This window comes from Castor canadensis, chromosome 10, assembly GCF_047511655.1.
Source record: "Castor canadensis chromosome 10, mCasCan1.hap1v2, whole genome shotgun sequence".
NCBI lineage: Eukaryota > Metazoa > Chordata > Mammalia > Rodentia > Castoridae > Castor > Castor canadensis.
In genome coordinates this window covers 88,200,560-88,217,500 of record NC_133395.1, presented here as the reverse complement: position 1 = coordinate 88,217,500, position 16,941 = coordinate 88,200,560, and the positions used below count along the sequence as shown (strand labels likewise).

At 67.9% G+C, this 16,941-nt stretch overlaps 8 non-coding genes across 8 annotated transcripts; all 8 read right to left on the bottom strand.

Annotated features, from left to right (window-relative positions):
* Positions 1–523: 523 nt before the first annotated feature.
* Positions 524–642, bottom strand: LOC141411830 (5S ribosomal RNA). The gene has a single exon (XR_012436671.1). It is a non-coding gene; the product is annotated as a 5S ribosomal RNA (ribosomal RNA).
* A 2,143-nt stretch (positions 643–2,785) lies between these two features.
* LOC141411829 (5S ribosomal RNA) lies at positions 2,786–2,904 on the bottom strand. Its single transcript, XR_012436669.1, has one exon. It is a non-coding gene; the product is annotated as a 5S ribosomal RNA (ribosomal RNA).
* Positions 2,905–5,049: 2,145 nt separating this feature from the next.
* On the bottom strand, positions 5,050–5,168 carry LOC141411828 (5S ribosomal RNA). Its single transcript, XR_012436668.1, has one exon. It is a non-coding gene; the product is annotated as a 5S ribosomal RNA (ribosomal RNA).
* Positions 5,169–7,313: 2,145 nt separating this feature from the next.
* On the bottom strand, positions 7,314–7,432 carry LOC141411827 (5S ribosomal RNA). The gene has a single exon (XR_012436667.1). It is a non-coding gene; the product is annotated as a 5S ribosomal RNA (ribosomal RNA).
* Positions 7,433–9,577: 2,145 nt separating this feature from the next.
* Positions 9,578–9,696, bottom strand: LOC141411826 (5S ribosomal RNA). The gene has a single exon (XR_012436666.1). It is a non-coding gene; the product is annotated as a 5S ribosomal RNA (ribosomal RNA).
* Positions 9,697–11,841: 2,145 nt separating this feature from the next.
* On the bottom strand, positions 11,842–11,960 carry LOC141411825 (5S ribosomal RNA). The gene has a single exon (XR_012436665.1). It is a non-coding gene; the product is annotated as a 5S ribosomal RNA (ribosomal RNA).
* A 2,145-nt stretch (positions 11,961–14,105) lies between these two features.
* LOC141411823 (5S ribosomal RNA) lies at positions 14,106–14,224 on the bottom strand. The gene has a single exon (XR_012436664.1). It is a non-coding gene; the product is annotated as a 5S ribosomal RNA (ribosomal RNA).
* Positions 14,225–16,371: 2,147 nt separating this feature from the next.
* On the bottom strand, positions 16,372–16,490 carry LOC141411822 (5S ribosomal RNA). The gene has a single exon (XR_012436663.1). It is a non-coding gene; the product is annotated as a 5S ribosomal RNA (ribosomal RNA).
* Positions 16,491–16,941: the final 451 nt, after the last annotated feature.

Genomic DNA, 16,941 nt, shown 5'->3' with positions numbered 1-16,941 from the left:
ATCCCACGTAGAGGTCGCGCGCTGGCTGCCCTGTCTTGGGTTGAGCGACGGAGCGCGACGTGGAGCAGCACCCGACTGAGGCTCCCTGCTTCTCTGTCCCCTGGCGTCTTGCCCTGGACCCAGTGCACCACCTTGTGGCGAGCCCAGGTGTGGCGCGTCCCGCTGTGGGGCCCGCTGGGGTGCAGGACCCACTTTCTCATGGCTTCCGCACGTCCCTCCCCGCCCGCCTGGAGGGCAGTTGGGGAGCGGTCCCCAACGTGGCCTGGGACCAACCTCGCTGGTGACCCGTGTCGCGGGCGCGCGCCCCAGGAGAGTGTGGGGAGGGGAGAGGATTCGGGGACGTAGCTGTGAGGATTCGGTGTGCGTGGGTCTGGCGGGTGGCCCAGACGGGGTCGGGGTCGTGGTCACGGTGGGTCGTTGTGGTGGTGGTGGTGGTGGTGGTGCTGGGGGTGGTGGTGGTGGTGGGGGGGGTGGTGGCGAAGTCCCCGAAGACAAAAGGAGCAGCGAGGGAGGGAGGAGCAAAAGCCTACAGCACCCGGTATTCCCAGGCGGTCTCCCATCCAAGTACTAACCAGGCCCGACCCTGCTTAGCTTCCGAGATCAGACGAGATCGGGCGCGTTCAGGGTGGTATGGCCGTAGACGCTAGCCGCCGCCTCCGGGAGCCCCAAGAGCCTGCCGAGGGCCCCGGCGTGCGTCTCCACGCTGCTCTCCTGGCACGGCTGGGAGTCCGGGTGGGGGCTGGCAGCCCGGGGCCAGCGGCCAGAGGCCCCGCGCGCCTGCTCGGGCAGCCGGTCTCGCCCAGGTGGCCGCTGGGTGGCTTTCTTCCCGAGGTGTCCTGCTGCCAGGACGAGGGTCAAGTTTTCTCGGGGGAAAATTTCTCAGTGCTCTCGGGCGCTTGTTCTTCTGGGAATGTCCACTGCTGTGGCCAAGGCGGGGGACGCACAGCTCGGGCCAGGGCAAGCAGCCGCCCTCCTCCGTCGCCTCCTGGAGCCGTATCCTTGGGTGGGTGCGTGGCTCCCAGCGGAGGTCTCGGGGACCCTTCCGGTCCTCTTCATCCGGAAAGCGCCACTGCCCCTCCAGCCCATCAGGAAAACGGCAGCCGCGCCCTTCGCCGACCCGCTCCGCCCTCCTCCACACTCAGGGCCTGGGGCTGCGGGGCTGAATCGTGAGGCTTTCCAGCCCAGGACTTCACCTCTGGCCCCTTTCACACCCGGGATCTTGGGAAGAAGAAACAAAACCAAACACAGCCAAAGCCATCTCCTCCGACCCGGGGCCCCTCCACATCCCTTCCGATCCCGGGTTCCTGCCGGCCTCCCGGGGCGTTTCTCCCAGGCAGGCCTTCGCGGCCACTACACGGGGCTGAGCACTCGAGTCCTCGGGCGTCACGGGGCCCGCGGCCACGCCAAGCACGCACGACTCCCGGGTCTCGTCTGCTCCTGGGTGCCCTGGGCCTCTTCCCTGTGCCGCTGCTGGGTCTTGTGCCCCTGCTTGGCCTCCTTCAGACCCGGCCCCGTGCTACGCGGCCACGTGCTACAGGATCGTGCCAGCAGAACTGGCCCTGGCTGAGCCCCGTACCCACCCTCCTGCCATCCCTGGCCCTGCTAGCAAATGGCAGAGATCCTCTGGCCTCCGAGCCCAGACAAAAATCCTGATGCAGTTGGCCGAGGGGCCGCAAACCAAGGCTTCGCTTGTTCCCGCTCAGGCCCCAGCCATACCCTCTTGTCCTTCGGCTGCTCGTGTGTGGGGTGGGGGAGAGGAGGGTGCGTCCCCGTGCGTGCGTGCGTGGTCTGGGTGTCTCTGCGTGGTGTGTGTGTGTGTGTGTGTGTGTTAGATGCCGTGCCAGGTGTAGGTGGGGAAGAGCAAGCCCTCACGCACAGAGCCCCATCACACACTGGGGCCGGGCCGAGGGGGTCAATCTGCTCGGCCTGATTGCGTTGGGCATACATTGCAGAAGGTGGGTTTTCCAAGGCGGAGCAGAGGGTCCCGGCACCTGAGGTTGTCCACGGGGAGAATGTCTGTTCCACGGGGGCAAGCGGTCCCTTCCGTCGTGCCCAAGCCCATGTGACCCCGAAGGCCAGGTGGCCCCGGTCCTTGAGCTGACTGAGGAGTGCTTTGAGACCCGGAGGGTGGCACAGGCGACTGGGCGCCAGCGGCGGCCCTCCCTCCCTTTGAGCGGGACGGGGAGCTGCCGCTGGCATCCGGAGCTCTGGCGGCCTGCGCCCTCTGTCCCTGTGACCGCAGGCTCTGCCGTGGGAGGCGGGATCCCACGTAGAGGTCGCGCGCTGGCTGCCCTGTCTTGGGTTGAGCGACGGAGCGCGACGTGGAGCAGCACCCGACTGAGGCTCCCTGCTTCTCTGTCCCCTGGCGTCTTGCCCTGGACCCAGTGCACCACCTTGTGGCGAGCCCAGGTGTGGCGCGTCCCGCTGTGGGGCCCGCTGGGGTGCAGGACCCACTTTCTCATGGCTTCCGCACGTCCCTCCCCGCCCGCCTGGAGGGCAGTTGGGGAGCGGTCCCCAACGTGGCCTGGGACCAACCTCGCTGGTGACCCGTGTCGCGGGCGCGCGCCCCAGGAGAGTGTGGGGAGGGGAGAGGATTCGGGGACGTAGCTGTGAGGATTCGGTGTGCGTGGGTCTGGCGGGTGGCCCGGACGGGGTCGGGGTCGTGGTCACGGTGGGTCGTTGTGGTGGTGGTGGTGGTGGTGGTGCTGGGGGTGGTGGTGGTGGTGGGGGGGGTGGTGGCGAAGTCCCCGAAGACAAAAGGAGCAGCGAGGGAGGGAGGAGCAAAAGCCTACAGCACCCGGTATTCCCAGGCGGTCTCCCATCCAAGTACTAACCAGGCCCGACCCTGCTTAGCTTCCGAGATCAGACGAGATCGGGCGCGTTCAGGGTGGTATGGCCGTAGACGCTAGCCGCCGCCTCCGGGAGCCCCAAGAGCCTGCCGAGGGCCCCGGCGTGCGTCTCCACGCTGCTCTCCTGGCACGGCTGGGAGTCCGGGTGGGGGCTGGCAGCCCGGGGCCAGCGGCCAGAGGCCCCGCGCGCCTGCTCGGGCAGCCGGTCTCGCCCAGGTGGCCGCTGGGTGGCTTTCTTCCCGAGGTGTCCTGCTGCCAGGACGAGGGTCAAGTTTTCTCGGGGGAAAATTTCTCAGTGCTCTCGGGTGCTTGTTCTTCTGGGAATGTCCACTGCTGTGGCCAAGGCGGGGGACGCACAGCTCGGGCCAGGGCAAGCAGCCGCCCTCCTCCGTCGCCTCCTGGAGCCGTATCCTTGGGTGGGTGCGTGGCTCCCAGCGGAGGTCTCGGGGACCCTTCCGGTCCTCTTCGTCCGGAAAGCGCCACTGCCCCTCCAGCCCATCAGGAAAACGGCAGCCGCGCCCTTCGCCGACCCGCTCCGCCCTCCTCCACACTCAGGGCCTGGGGCTGCGGGGCTGAATCGTGAGGCTTTCCAGCCCAGGACTTCACCTCTGGCCCCTTTCACACCCGGGATCTTGGGAAGAAGAAACAAAACCAAACACAGCCAAAGCCATCTCCTCCGACCCGGGGCCCCTCCACATCCCTTCCGATCCCGGGTTCCTGCCGGCCTCCCGGGGCGTTTCTCCCAGGCAGGCCTTCGCGGCCACTACACGGGGCTGAGCACTCGAGTCCTCGGGCGTCACGGGGCCCGCGGCCACGCCAAGCACGCACGACTCCCGGGTCTCGTCTGCTCCTGGGTGCCCTGGGCCTCTTCCCTGTGCCGCTGCTGGGTCTTGTGCCCCTGCTTGGCCTCCTTCAGACCCGGCCCCGTGCTACGCGGCCACGTGCTACAGGATCGTGCCAGCAGAACTGGCCCTGGCTGAGCCCCGTACCCACCCTCCTGCCATCCCTGGCCCTGCTAGCAAATGGCAGAGATCCTCTGGCCTCCGAGCCCAGACAAAAATCCTGATGCAGTTGGCCGAGGGGCCGCAAACCAAGGCTTCGCTTGTTCCCGCTCAGGCCCCAGCCATACCCTCTTGTCCTTCGGCTGCTCGTGTGTGGGGTGGGGGAGAGGAGGGTGCGTCCCCGTGCGTGCGTGCGTGGTCTGGGTGTCTCTGCGTGGTGTGTGTGTGTGTGTGTGTGTGTGTTAGATGCCGTGCCTGGTGTAGGTGGGGAAGAGCAAGCCCTCACGCACAGAGCCCCATCACACACTGGGGCCGGGCCGAGGGGGTCAATCTGCTCGGCCTGATTGCGTTGGGCATACATTGCAGAAGGTGGGTTTTCCAAGGCGGAGCAGAGGGTCCCGGCACCTGAGGTTGTCCACGGGGAGAATGTCTGTTCCACGGGGGCAAGCGGTCCCTTCCGTCGTGCCCAAGCCCATGTGACCCCGAAGGCCAGGTGGCCCCGGTCCTTGAGCTGACTGAGGAGTGCTTTGAGACCCGGAGGGTGGCACAGGCGACTGGGCGCCAGCGGCGGCCCTCCCTCCCTTTGAGCGGGACGGGGAGCTGCCGCTGGCATCCGGAGCTCTGGCGGCCTGCGCCCTCTGTCCCTGTGACCGCAGGCTCTGCCGTGGGAGGCGGGATCCCACGTAGAGGTCGCGCGCTGGCTGCCCTGTCTTGGGTTGAGCGACGGAGCGCGACGTGGAGCAGCACCCGACTGAGGCTCCCTGCTTCTCTGTCCCCTGGCGTCTTGCCCTGGACCCAGTGCACCACCTTGTGGCGAGCCCAGGTGTGGCGCGTCCCGCTGTGGGGCCCGCTGGGGTGCAGGACCCACTTTCTCATGGCTTCCGCACGTCCCTCCCCGCCCGCCTGGAGGGCAGTTGGGGAGCGGTCCCCAACGTGGCCTGGGACCAACCTCGCTGGTGACCCGTGTCGCGGGCGCGCGCCCCAGGAGAGTGTGGGGAGGGGAGAGGATTCGGGGACGTAGCTGTGAGGATTCGGTGTGCGTGGGTCTGGCGGGTGGCCCGGACGGGGTCGGGGTCGTGGTCACGGTGGGTCGTTGTGGTGGTGGTGGTGGTGGTGGTGCTGGGGGTGGTGGTGGTGGTGGGGGGGGTGGTGGCGAAGTCCCCGAAGACAAAAGGAGCAGCGAGGGAGGGAGGAGCAAAAGCCTACAGCACCCGGTATTCCCAGGCGGTCTCCCATCCAAGTACTAACCAGGCCCGACCCTGCTTAGCTTCCGAGATCAGACGAGATCGGGCGCGTTCAGGGTGGTATGGCCGTAGACGCTAGCCGCCGCCTCCGGGAGCCCCAAGAGCCTGCCGAGGGCCCCGGCGTGCGTCTCCACGCTGCTCTCCTGGCACGGCTGGGAGTCCGGGTGGGGGCTGGCAGCCCGGGGCCAGCGGCCAGAGGCCCCGCGCGCCTGCTCGGGCAGCCGGTCTCGCCCAGGTGGCCGCTGGGTGGCTTTCTTCCCGAGGTGTCCTGCTGCCAGGACGAGGGTCAAGTTTTCTCGGGGGAAAATTTCTCAGTGCTCTCGGGCGCTTGTTCTTCTGGGAATGTCCACTGCTGTGGCCAAGGCGGGGGACGCACAGCTCGGGCCAGGGCAAGCAGCCGCCCTCCTCCGTCGCCTCCTGGAGCCGTATCCTTGGGTGGGTGCGTGGCTCCCAGCGGAGGTCTCGGGGACCCTTCCGGTCCTCTTCGTCCGGAAAGCGCCACTGCCCCTCCAGCCCATCAGGAAAACGGCAGCCGCGCCCTTCGCCGACCCGCTCCGCCCTCCTCCACACTCAGGGCCTGGGGCTGCGGGGCTGAATCGTGAGGCTTTCCAGCCCAGGACTTCACCTCTGGCCCCTTTCACACCCGGGATCTTGGGAAGAAGAAACAAAACCAAACACAGCCAAAGCCATCTCCTCCGACCCGGGGCCCCTCCACATCCCTTCCGATCCCGGGTTCCTGCCGGCCTCCCGGGGCGTTTCTCCCAGGCAGGCCTTCGCGGCCACTACACGGGGCTGAGCACTCGAGTCCTCGGGCGTCACGGGGCCCGCGGCCACGCCAAGCACGCACGACTCCCGGGTCTCGTCTGCTCCTGGGTGCCCTGGGCCTCTTCCCTGTGCCGCTGCTGGGTCTTGTGCCCCTGCTTGGCCTCCTTCAGACCCGGCCCCGTGCTACGCGGCCACGTGCTACAGGATCGTGCCAGCAGAACTGGCCCTGGCTGAGCCCCGTACCCACCCTCCTGCCATCCCTGGCCCTGCTAGCAAATGGCAGAGATCCTCTGGCCTCCGAGCCCAGACAAAAATCCTGATGCAGTTGGCCGAGGGGCCGCAAACCAAGGCTTCGCTTGTTCCCGCTCAGGCCCCAGCCATACCCTCTTGTCCTTCGGCTGCTCGTGTGTGGGGTGGGGGAGAGGAGGGTGCGTCCCCGTGCGTGCGTGCGTGGTCTGGGTGTCTCTGCGTGGTGTGTGTGTGTGTGTGTGTGTGTGTTAGATGCCGTGCCTGGTGTAGGTGGGGAAGAGCAAGCCCTCACGCACAGAGCCCCATCACACACTGGGGCCGGGCCGAGGGGGTCAATCTGCTCGGCCTGATTGCGTTGGGCATACATTGCAGAAGGTGGGTTTTCCAAGGCGGAGCAGAGGGTCCCGGCACCTGAGGTTGTCCACGGGGAGAATGTCTGTTCCACGGGGGCAAGCGGTCCCTTCCGTCGTGCCCAAGCCCATGTGACCCCGAAGGCCAGGTGGCCCCGGTCCTTGAGCTGACTGAGGAGTGCTTTGAGACCCGGAGGGTGGCACAGGCGACTGGGCGCCAGCGGCGGCCCTCCCTCCCTTTGAGCGGGACGGGGAGCTGCCGCTGGCATCCGGAGCTCTGGCGGCCTGCGCCCTCTGTCCCTGTGACCGCAGGCTCTGCCGTGGGAGGCGGGATCCCACGTAGAGGTCGCGCGCTGGCTGCCCTGTCTTGGGTTGAGCGACGGAGCGCGACGTGGAGCAGCACCCGACTGAGGCTCCCTGCTTCTCTGTCCCCTGGCGTCTTGCCCTGGACCCAGTGCACCACCTTGTGGCGAGCCCAGGTGTGGCGCGTCCCGCTGTGGGGCCCGCTGGGGTGCAGGACCCACTTTCTCATGGCTTCCGCACGTCCCTCCCCGCCCGCCTGGAGGGCAGTTGGGGAGCGGTCCCCAACGTGGCCTGGGACCAACCTCGCTGGTGACCCGTGTCGCGGGCGCGCGCCCCAGGAGAGTGTGGGGAGGGGAGAGGATTCGGGGACGTAGCTGTGAGGATTCGGTGTGCGTGGGTCTGGCGGGTGGCCCGGACGGGGTCGGGGTCGTGGTCACGGTGGGTCGTTGTGGTGGTGGTGGTGGTGGTGGTGCTGGGGGTGGTGGTGGTGGTGGGGGGGGTGGTGGCGAAGTCCCCGAAGACAAAAGGAGCAGCGAGGGAGGGAGGAGCAAAAGCCTACAGCACCCGGTATTCCCAGGCGGTCTCCCATCCAAGTACTAACCAGGCCCGACCCTGCTTAGCTTCCGAGATCAGACGAGATCGGGCGCGTTCAGGGTGGTATGGCCGTAGACGCTAGCCGCCGCCTCCGGGAGCCCCAAGAGCCTGCCGAGGGCCCCGGCGTGCGTCTCCACGCTGCTCTCCTGGCACGGCTGGGAGTCCGGGTGGGGGCTGGCAGCCCGGGGCCAGCGGCCAGAGGCCCCGCGCGCCTGCTCGGGCAGCCGGTCTCGCCCAGGTGGCCGCTGGGTGGCTTTCTTCCCGAGGTGTCCTGCTGCCAGGACGAGGGTCAAGTTTTCTCGGGGGAAAATTTCTCAGTGCTCTCGGGCGCTTGTTCTTCTGGGAATGTCCACTGCTGTGGCCAAGGCGGGGGACGCACAGCTCGGGCCAGGGCAAGCAGCCGCCCTCCTCCGTCGCCTCCTGGAGCCGTATCCTTGGGTGGGTGCGTGGCTCCCAGCGGAGGTCTCGGGGACCCTTCCGGTCCTCTTCGTCCGGAAAGCGCCACTGCCCCTCCAGCCCATCAGGAAAACGGCAGCCGCGCCCTTCGCCGACCCGCTCCGCCCTCCTCCACACTCAGGGCCTGGGGCTGCGGGGCTGAATCGTGAGGCTTTCCAGCCCAGGACTTCACCTCTGGCCCCTTTCACACCCGGGATCTTGGGAAGAAGAAACAAAACCAAACACAGCCAAAGCCATCTCCTCCGACCCGGGGCCCCTCCACATCCCTTCCGATCCCGGGTTCCTGCCGGCCTCCCGGGGCGTTTCTCCCAGGCAGGCCTTCGCGGCCACTACACGGGGCTGAGCACTTGAGTCCTCGGGCGTCACGGGGCCCGCGGCCACGCCAAGCACGCACGACTCCCGGGTCTCGTCTGCTCCTGGGTGCCCTGGGCCTCTTCCCTGTGCCGCTGCTGGGTCTTGTGCCCCTGCTTGGCCTCCTTCAGACCCGGCCCCGTGCTACGCGGCCACGTGCTACAGGATCGTGCCAGCAGAACTGGCCCTGGCTGAGCCCCGTACCCACCCTCCTGCCATCCCTGGCCCTGCTAGCAAATGGCAGAGATCCTCTGGCCTCCGAGCCCAGACAAAAATCCTGATGCAGTTGGCCGAGGGGCCGCAAACCAAGGCTTCGCTTGTTCCCGCTCAGGCCCCAGCCATACCCTCTTGTCCTTCGGCTGCTCGTGTGTGGGGTGGGGGAGAGGAGGGTGCGTCCCCGTGCGTGCGTGCGTGGTCTGGGTGTCTCTGCGTGGTGTGTGTGTGTGTGTGTGTGTGTGTTAGATGCCGTGCCTGGTGTAGGTGGGGAAGAGCAAGCCCTCACGCACAGAGCCCCATCACACACTGGGGCCGGGCCGAGGGGGTCAATCTGCTCGGCCTGATTGCGTTGGGCATACATTGCAGAAGGTGGGTTTTCCAAGGCGGAGCAGAGGGTCCCGGCACCTGAGGTTGTCCACGGGGAGAATGTCTGTTCCACGGGGGCAAGCGGTCCCTTCCGTCGTGCCCAAGCCCATGTGACCCCGAAGGCCAGGTGGCCCCGGTCCTTGAGCTGACTGAGGAGTGCTTTGAGACCCGGAGGGTGGCACAGGCGACTGGGCGCCAGCGGCGGCCCTCCCTCCCTTTGAGCGGGACGGGGAGCTGCCGCTGGCATCCGGAGCTCTGGCGGCCTGCGCCCTCTGTCCCTGTGACCGCAGGCTCTGCCGTGGGAGGCGGGATCCCACGTAGAGGTCGCGCGCTGGCTGCCCTGTCTTGGGTTGAGCGACGGAGCGCGACGTGGAGCAGCACCCGACTGAGGCTCCCTGCTTCTCTGTCCCCTGGCGTCTTGCCCTGGACCCAGTGCACCACCTTGTGGCGAGCCCAGGTGTGGCGCGTCCCGCTGTGGGGCCCGCTGGGGTGCAGGACCCACTTTCTCATGGCTTCCGCACGTCCCTCCCCGCCCGCCTGGAGGGCAGTTGGGGAGCGGTCCCCAACGTGGCCTGGGACCAACCTCGCTGGTGACCCGTGTCGCGGGCGCGCGCCCCAGGAGAGTGTGGGGAGGGGAGAGGATTCGGGGACGTAGCTGTGAGGATTCGGTGTGCGTGGGTCTGGCGGGTGGCCCGGACGGGGTCGGGGTCGTGGTCACGGTGGGTCGTTGTGGTGGTGGTGGTGGTGGTGGTGCTGGGGGTGGTGGTGGTGGTGGGGGGGGTGGTGGCGAAGTCCCCGAAGACAAAAGGAGCAGCGAGGGAGGGAGGAGCAAAAGCCTACAGCACCCGGTATTCCCAGGCGGTCTCCCATCCAAGTACTAACCAGGCCCGACCCTGCTTAGCTTCCGAGATCAGACGAGATCGGGCGCGTTCAGGGTGGTATGGCCGTAGACGCTAGCCGCCGCCTCCGGGAGCCCCAAGAGCCTGCCGAGGGCCCCGGCGTGCGTCTCCACGCTGCTCTCCTGGCACGGCTGGGAGTCCGGGTGGGGGCTGGCAGCCCGGGGCCAGCGGCCAGAGGCCCCGCGCGCCTGCTCGGGCAGCCGGTCTCGCCCAGGTGGCCGCTGGGTGGCTTTCTTCCCGAGGTGTCCTGCTGCCAGGACGAGGGTCAAGTTTTCTCGGGGGAAAATTTCTCAGTGCTCTCGGGCGCTTGTTCTTCTGGGAATGTCCACTGCTGTGGCCAAGGCGGGGGACGCACAGCTCGGGCCAGGGCAAGCAGCCGCCCTCCTCCGTCGCCTCCTGGAGCCGTATCCTTGGGTGGGTGCGTGGCTCCCAGCGGAGGTCTCGGGGACCCTTCCGGTCCTCTTCGTCCGGAAAGCGCCACTGCCCCTCCAGCCCATCAGGAAAACGGCAGCCGCGCCCTTCGCCGACCCGCTCCGCCCTCCTCCACACTCAGGGCCTGGGGCTGCGGGGCTGAATCGTGAGGCTTTCCAGCCCAGGACTTCACCTCTGGCCCCTTTCACACCCGGGATCTTGGGAAGAAGAAACAAAACCAAACACAGCCAAAGCCATCTCCTCCGACCCGGGGCCCCTCCACATCCCTTCCGATCCCGGGTTCCTGCCGGCCTCCCGGGGCGTTTCTCCCAGGCAGGCCTTCGCGGCCACTACACGGGGCTGAGCACTCGAGTCCTCGGGCGTCACGGGGCCCGCGGCCACGCCAAGCACGCACGACTCCCGGGTCTCGTCTGCTCCTGGGTGCCCTGGGCCTCTTCCCTGTGCCGCTGCTGGGTCTTGTGCCCCTGCTTGGCCTCCTTCAGACCCGGCCCCGTGCTACGCGGCCACGTGCTACAGGATCGTGCCAGCAGAACTGGCCCTGGCTGAGCCCCGTACCCACCCTCCTGCCATCCCTGGCCCTGCTAGCAAATGGCAGAGATCCTCTGGCCTCCGAGCCCAGACAAAAATCCTGATGCAGTTGGCCGAGGGGCCGCAAACCAAGGCTTCGCTTGTTCCCGCTCAGGCCCCAGCCATACCCTCTTGTCCTTCGGCTGCTCGTGTGTGGGGTGGGGGAGAGGAGGGTGCGTCCCCGTGCGTGCGTGCGTGGTCTGGGTGTCTCTGCGTGGTGTGTGTGTGTGTGTGTGTGTGTGTTAGATGCCGTGCCTGGTGTAGGTGGGGAAGAGCAAGCCCTCACGCACAGAGCCCCATCACACACTGGGGCCGGGCCGAGGGGGTCAATCTGCTCGGCCTGATTGCGTTGGGCATACATTGCAGAAGGTGGGTTTTCCAAGGCGGAGCAGAGGGTCCCGGCACCTGAGGTTGTCCACGGGGAGAATGTCTGTTCCACGGGGGCAAGCGGTCCCTTCCGTCGTGCCCAAGCCCATGTGACCCCGAAGGCCAGGTGGCCCCGGTCCTTGAGCTGACTGAGGAGTGCTTTGAGACCCGGAGGGTGGCACAGGCGACTGGGCGCCAGCGGCGGCCCTCCCTCCCTTTGAGCGGGACGGGGAGCTGCCGCTGGCATCCGGAGCTCTGGCGGCCTGCGCCCTCTGTCCCTGTGACCGCAGGCTCTGCCGTGGGAGGCGGGATCCCACGTAGAGGTCGCGCGCTGGCTGCCCTGTCTTGGGTTGAGCGACGGAGCGCGACGTGGAGCAGCACCCGACTGAGGCTCCCTGCTTCTCTGTCCCCTGGCGTCTTGCCCTGGACCCAGTGCACCACCTTGTGGCGAGCCCAGGTGTGGCGCGTCCCGCTGTGGGGCCCGCTGGGGTGCAGGACCCACTTTCTCATGGCTTCCGCACGTCCCTCCCCGCCCGCCTGGAGGGCAGTTGGGGAGCGGTCCCCAACGTGGCCTGGGACCAACCTCGCTGGTGACCCGTGTCGCGGGCGCGCGCCCCAGGAGAGTGTGGGGAGGGGAGAGGATTCGGGGACGTAGCTGTGAGGATTCGGTGTGCGTGGGTCTGGCGGGTGGCCCGGACGGGGTCGGGGTCGTGGTCACGGTGGGTCGTTGTGGTGGTGGTGGTGGTGGTGGTGCTGGGGGTGGTGGTGGTGGTGGGGGGGGTGGTGGCGAAGTCCCCGAAGACAAAAGGAGCAGCGAGGGAGGGAGGAGCAAAAGCCTACAGCACCCGGTATTCCCAGGCGGTCTCCCATCCAAGTACTAACCAGGCCCGACCCTGCTTAGCTTCCGAGATCAGACGAGATCGGGCGCGTTCAGGGTGGTATGGCCGTAGACGCTAGCCGCCGCCTCCGGGAGCCCCAAGAGCCTGCCGAGGGCCCCGGCGTGCGTCTCCACGCTGCTCTCCTGGCACGGCTGGGAGTCCGGGTGGGGGCTGGCAGCCCGGGGCCAGCGGCCAGAGGCCCCGCGCGCCTGCTCGGGCAGCCGGTCTCGCCCAGGTGGCCGCTGGGTGGCTTTCTTCCCGAGGTGTCCTGCTGCCAGGACGAGGGTCAAGTTTTCTCGGGGGAAAATTTCTCAGTGCTCTCGGGCGCTTGTTCTTCTGGGAATGTCCACTGCTGTGGCCAAGGCGGGGGACGCACAGCTCGGGCCAGGGCAAGCAGCCGCCCTCCTCCGTCGCCTCCTGGAGCCGTATCCTTGGGTGGGTGCGTGGCTCCCAGCGGAGGTCTCGGGGACCCTTCCGGTCCTCTTCGTCCGGAAAGCGCCACTGCCCCTCCAGCCCATCAGGAAAACGGCAGCCGCGCCCTTCGCCGACCCGCTCCGCCCTCCTCCACACTCAGGGCCTGGGGCTGCGGGGCTGAATCGTGAGGCTTTCCAGCCCAGGACTTCACCTCTGGCCCCTTTCACACCCGGGATCTTGGGAAGAAGAAACAAAACCAAACACAGCCAAAGCCATCTCCTCCGACCCGGGGCCCCTCCACATCCCTTCCGATCCCGGGTTCCTGCCGGCCTCCCGGGGCGTTTCTCCCAGGCAGGCCTTCGCGGCCACTACACGGGGCTGAGCACTCGAGTCCTCGGGCGTCACGGGGCCCGCGGCCACGCCAAGCACGCATGACTCCCGGGTCTCGTCTGCTCCTGGGTGCCCTGGGCCTCTTCCCTGTGCCGCTGCTGGGTCTTGTGCCCCTGCTTGGCCTCCTTCAGACCCGGCCCCGTGCTACGCGGCCACGTGCTACAGGATCGTGCCAGCAGAACTGGCCCTGGCTGAGCCCCGTACCCACCCTCCTGCCATCCCTGGCCCTGCTAGCAAATGGCAGAGATCCTCTGGCCTCCGAGCCCAGACAAAAATCCTGATGCAGTTGGCCGAGGGGCCGCAAACCAAGGCTTCGCTTGTTCCCGCTCAGGCCCCAGCCATACCCTCTTGTCCTTCGGCTGCTCGTGTGTGGGGTGGGGGAGAGGAGGGTGCGTCCCCGTGCGTGCGTGCGTGGTCTGGGTGTCTCTGCGTGGTGTGTGTGTGTGTGTGTGTGTGTGTTAGATGCCGTGCCAGGTGTAGGTGGGGAAGAGCAAGCCCTCACGCACAGAGCCCCATCACACACTGGGGCCGGGCCGAGGGGGTCAATCTGCTCGGCCTGATTGCGTTGGGCATACATTGCAGAAGGTGGGTTTTCCAAGGCGGAGCAGAGGGTCCCGGCACCTGAGGTTGTCCACGGGGAGAATGTCTGTTCCACGGGGGCAAGCGGTCCCTTCCGTCGTGCCCAAGCCCATGTGACCCCGAAGGCCAGGTGGCCCCGGTCCTTGAGCTGACTGAGGAGTGCTTTGAGACCCGGAGGGTGGCACAGGCGACTGGGCGCCAGCGGCGGCCCTCCCTCCCTTTGAGCGGGACGGGGAGCTGCCGCTGGCATCCGGAGCTCTGGCGGCCTGCGCCCTCTGTCCCTGTGACCGCAGGCTCTGCCGTGGGAGGCGGGATCCCACGTAGAGGTCGCGCGCTGGCTGCCCTGTCTTGGGTTGAGCGACGGAGCGCGACGTGGAGCAGCACCCGACTGAGGCTCCCTGCTTCTCTGTCCCCTGGCGTCTTGCCCTGGACCCAGTGCACCACCTTGTGGCGAGCCCAGGTGTGGCGCGTCCCGCTGTGGGGCCCGCTGGGGTGCAGGACCCACTTTCTCATGGCTTCCGCACGTCCCTCCCCGCCCGCCTGGAGGGCAGTTGGGGAGCGGTCCCCAACGTGGCCTGGGACCAACCTCGCTGGTGACCCGTGTCGCGGGCGCGCGCCCCAGGAGAGTGTGGGGAGGGGAGAGGATTCGGGGACGTAGCTGTGAGGATTCGGTGTGCGTGGGTCTGGCGGGTGGCCCGGACGGGGTCGGGGTCGTGGTCACGGTGGGTCGTTGTGGTGGTGGTGGTGGTGGTGGTGCTGGGGGTGGTGGTGGTGGTGGGGGGGGTGGTGGCGAAGTCCCCGAAGACAAAAGGAGCAGCGAGGGAGGGAGGAGCAAAAGCCTACAGCACCCGGTATTCCCAGGCGGTCTCCCATCCAAGTACTAACCAGGCCCGACCCTGCTTAGCTTCCGAGATCAGACGAGATCGGGCGCGTTCAGGGTGGTATGGCCGTAGACGCTAGCCGCCGCCTCCGGGAGCCCCAAGAGCCTGCCGAGGGCCCCGGCGTGCGTCTCCACGCTGCTCTCCTGGCACGGCTGGGAGTCCGGGTGGGGGCTGGCAGCCCGGGGCCAGCGGCCAGAGGCCCCGCGCGCCTGCTCGGGCAGCCGGTCTCGCCCAGGTGGCCGCTGGGTGGCTTTCTTCCCGAGGTGTCCTGCTGCCAGGACGAGGGTCAAGTTTTCTCGGGGGAAAATTTCTCAGTGCTCTCGGGCGCTTGTTCTTCTGGGAATGTCCACTGCTGTGGCCAAGGCGGGGGACGCACAGCTCGGGCCAGGGCAAGCAGCCGCCCTCCTCCGTCGCCTCCTGGAGCCGTATCCTTGGGTGGGTGCGTGGCTCCCAGCGGAGGTCTCGGGGACCGTTCCGGTCCTCTTCGTCCGGAAAGCGCCACTGCCCCTCCAGCCCATCAGGAAAACGGCAGCCGCGCCCTTCGCCGACCCGCTCCGCCCTCCTCCACACTCAGGGCCTGGGGCTGCGGGGCTGAATCGTGAGGCTTTCCAGCCCAGGACTTCAACTCTGGCCCCTTTCACACACGGGATCTTGGGAAGAAGAAACAAAACCAAACACAGCCAAAGCCATCTCCTCCGACCCGGGGCCCCTCCACATCCCTTCCGATCCCGGGTTCCTGCCGGCCTCCCGGGGCGTTTCTCCCAGGCAGGCCTTCGCGGCCACTACACGGGGCTGAGCACTCGAGTCCTCGGGCGTCACGGGGCCCGCGGCCACGCCAAGCACGCACGACTCCCGGGTCTCGTCTGCTCCTGGGTGCCCTGGGCCTCTTCCCTGTGCCGCTGCTGGGTCTTGTGCCCCTGCTTGGCCTCCTTCAGACCCGGCCCCGTGCTACGCGGCCACGTGCTACAGGATCGTGCCAGCAGAACTGGCCCTGGCTGAGCCCCGTACCCACCCTCCTGCCATCCCTGGCCCTGCTAGCAAATGGCAGAGATCCTCTGGCCTCCAAGCCCAGACAAAAATCCTGATGCAGTTGGCCGAGGGGCCGCAAACCAAGGCTTCGCTTGTTCCCGCTCAGGCCCCAGCCATACCCTCTTGTCCTTCGGCTGCTCGTGTGTGGGGTGGGGGAGAGGAGGGTGCGTCCCCGTGCGTGCGTGCGTGGTCTGGGTGTCTCTGCGTGGTGTGTGTGTGTGTGTGTGTGTGTGTGTTAGATGCCGTGCCTGGTGTAGGTGGGGAAGAGCAAGCCCTCACGCACAGAGCCCCATCACACACTGGGGCCGGGCCGAGGGGGTCAATCTGCTCGGCCTGATTGCGTTGGGCATACATTGCAGAAGGTGGGTTTTCCAAGGCGGAGCAGAGGGTCCCGGCACCTGAGGTTGTCCACGGGGAGAATGTCTGTTCCACGGGGGCAAGCGGTCCCTTCCGTCGTGCCCAAGCCCATGTGACCCCGAAGGCCAGGTGGCCCCGGTCCTTGAGCTGACTGAGGAGTGCTTTGAGACCCGGAGGGTGGCACAGGCGACTGGGCGCCAGCGGCGGCCCTCCCTCCCTTTGAGCGGGACGGGGAGCTGCCGCTGGCATCCGGAGCTCTGGCGGCCTGCGCCCTCTGTCCCTGTGACCGCAGGCTCTGCCGTGGGAGGCGGGATCCCACGTAGAGGTCGCGCGCTGGCTGCCCTGTCTTGGGTTGAGCGACGGAGCGCGACGTGGAGCAGCACCCGACTGAGGCTCCCTGCTTCTCTGTCCCCTGGCGTCTTGCCCTGGACCCAGTGCACCACCTTGTGGCGAGCCCAGGTGTGGCGCGTCCCGCTGTGGGGCCCGCTGGGGTGCAGGACCCACTTTCTCATGGCTTCCGCACGTCCCTCCCCGCCCGCCTGGAGGGCAGTTGGGGAGCGGTCCCCAACGTGGCCTGGGACCAACCTCGCTGGTGACCCGTGTCGCGGGCGCGCGCCCCAGGAGAGTGTGGGGAGGGGAGAGGATTCGGGGACGTAGCTGTGAGGATTCGGTGTGCGTGGGTCTGGCGGGTGGCCCGGACGGGGTCGGGGTCGTGGTCACGGTGGGTCGTTGTGGTGGTGGTGGTGGTGGTGGTGCTGGGGGTGGTGGTGGTGGTGGGGGGGGTGGTGGCGAAGTCCCCGAAGACAAAAGGAGCAGCGAGGGAGGGAGGAGCAAAAGCCTACAGCACCCGGTATTCCCAGGCGGTCTCCCATCCAAGTACTAACCAGGCCCGACCCTGCTTAGCTTCCGAGATCAGACGAGATCGGGCGCGTTCAGGGTGGTATGGCCGTAGACGCTAGCCGCCGCCTCCGGGAGCCCCAAGAGCCTGCCGAGGGCCCCGGCGTGCGTCTCCACGCTGCTCTCCTGGCACGGCTGGGAGTCCGGGTGGGGGCTGGCAGCCCGGGGCCAGCGGCCAGAGGCCCCGCGCGCCTGCTCGGGCAGCCGGTCTCGCCCAGGTGGCCGCTGGGTGGCTTTCTTCCCGAGGTGTCCTGCTGCCAGGACGAGGGTCAAGTTTTCTCGGGGGAAAATTTCTCAGTGCTCTCGGGCGCTTGTTCTTCTGGGAATGTCCACTGCTGTGGCCAAGGCGGGGGACGCACAGCTCGGGCCAGGGCAAGCAGCCGCCCTCCTCCGTCGCCTCCTGGAGCCGTATCCTTGGGTGGGTGCGTGGCTCCCAGCGGAGGTCTCGGGGACCCTTCCGGTCCTCTTCGTCCGGAAAGCGCCACTGCCCCTCCAGCCCATCAGGAAA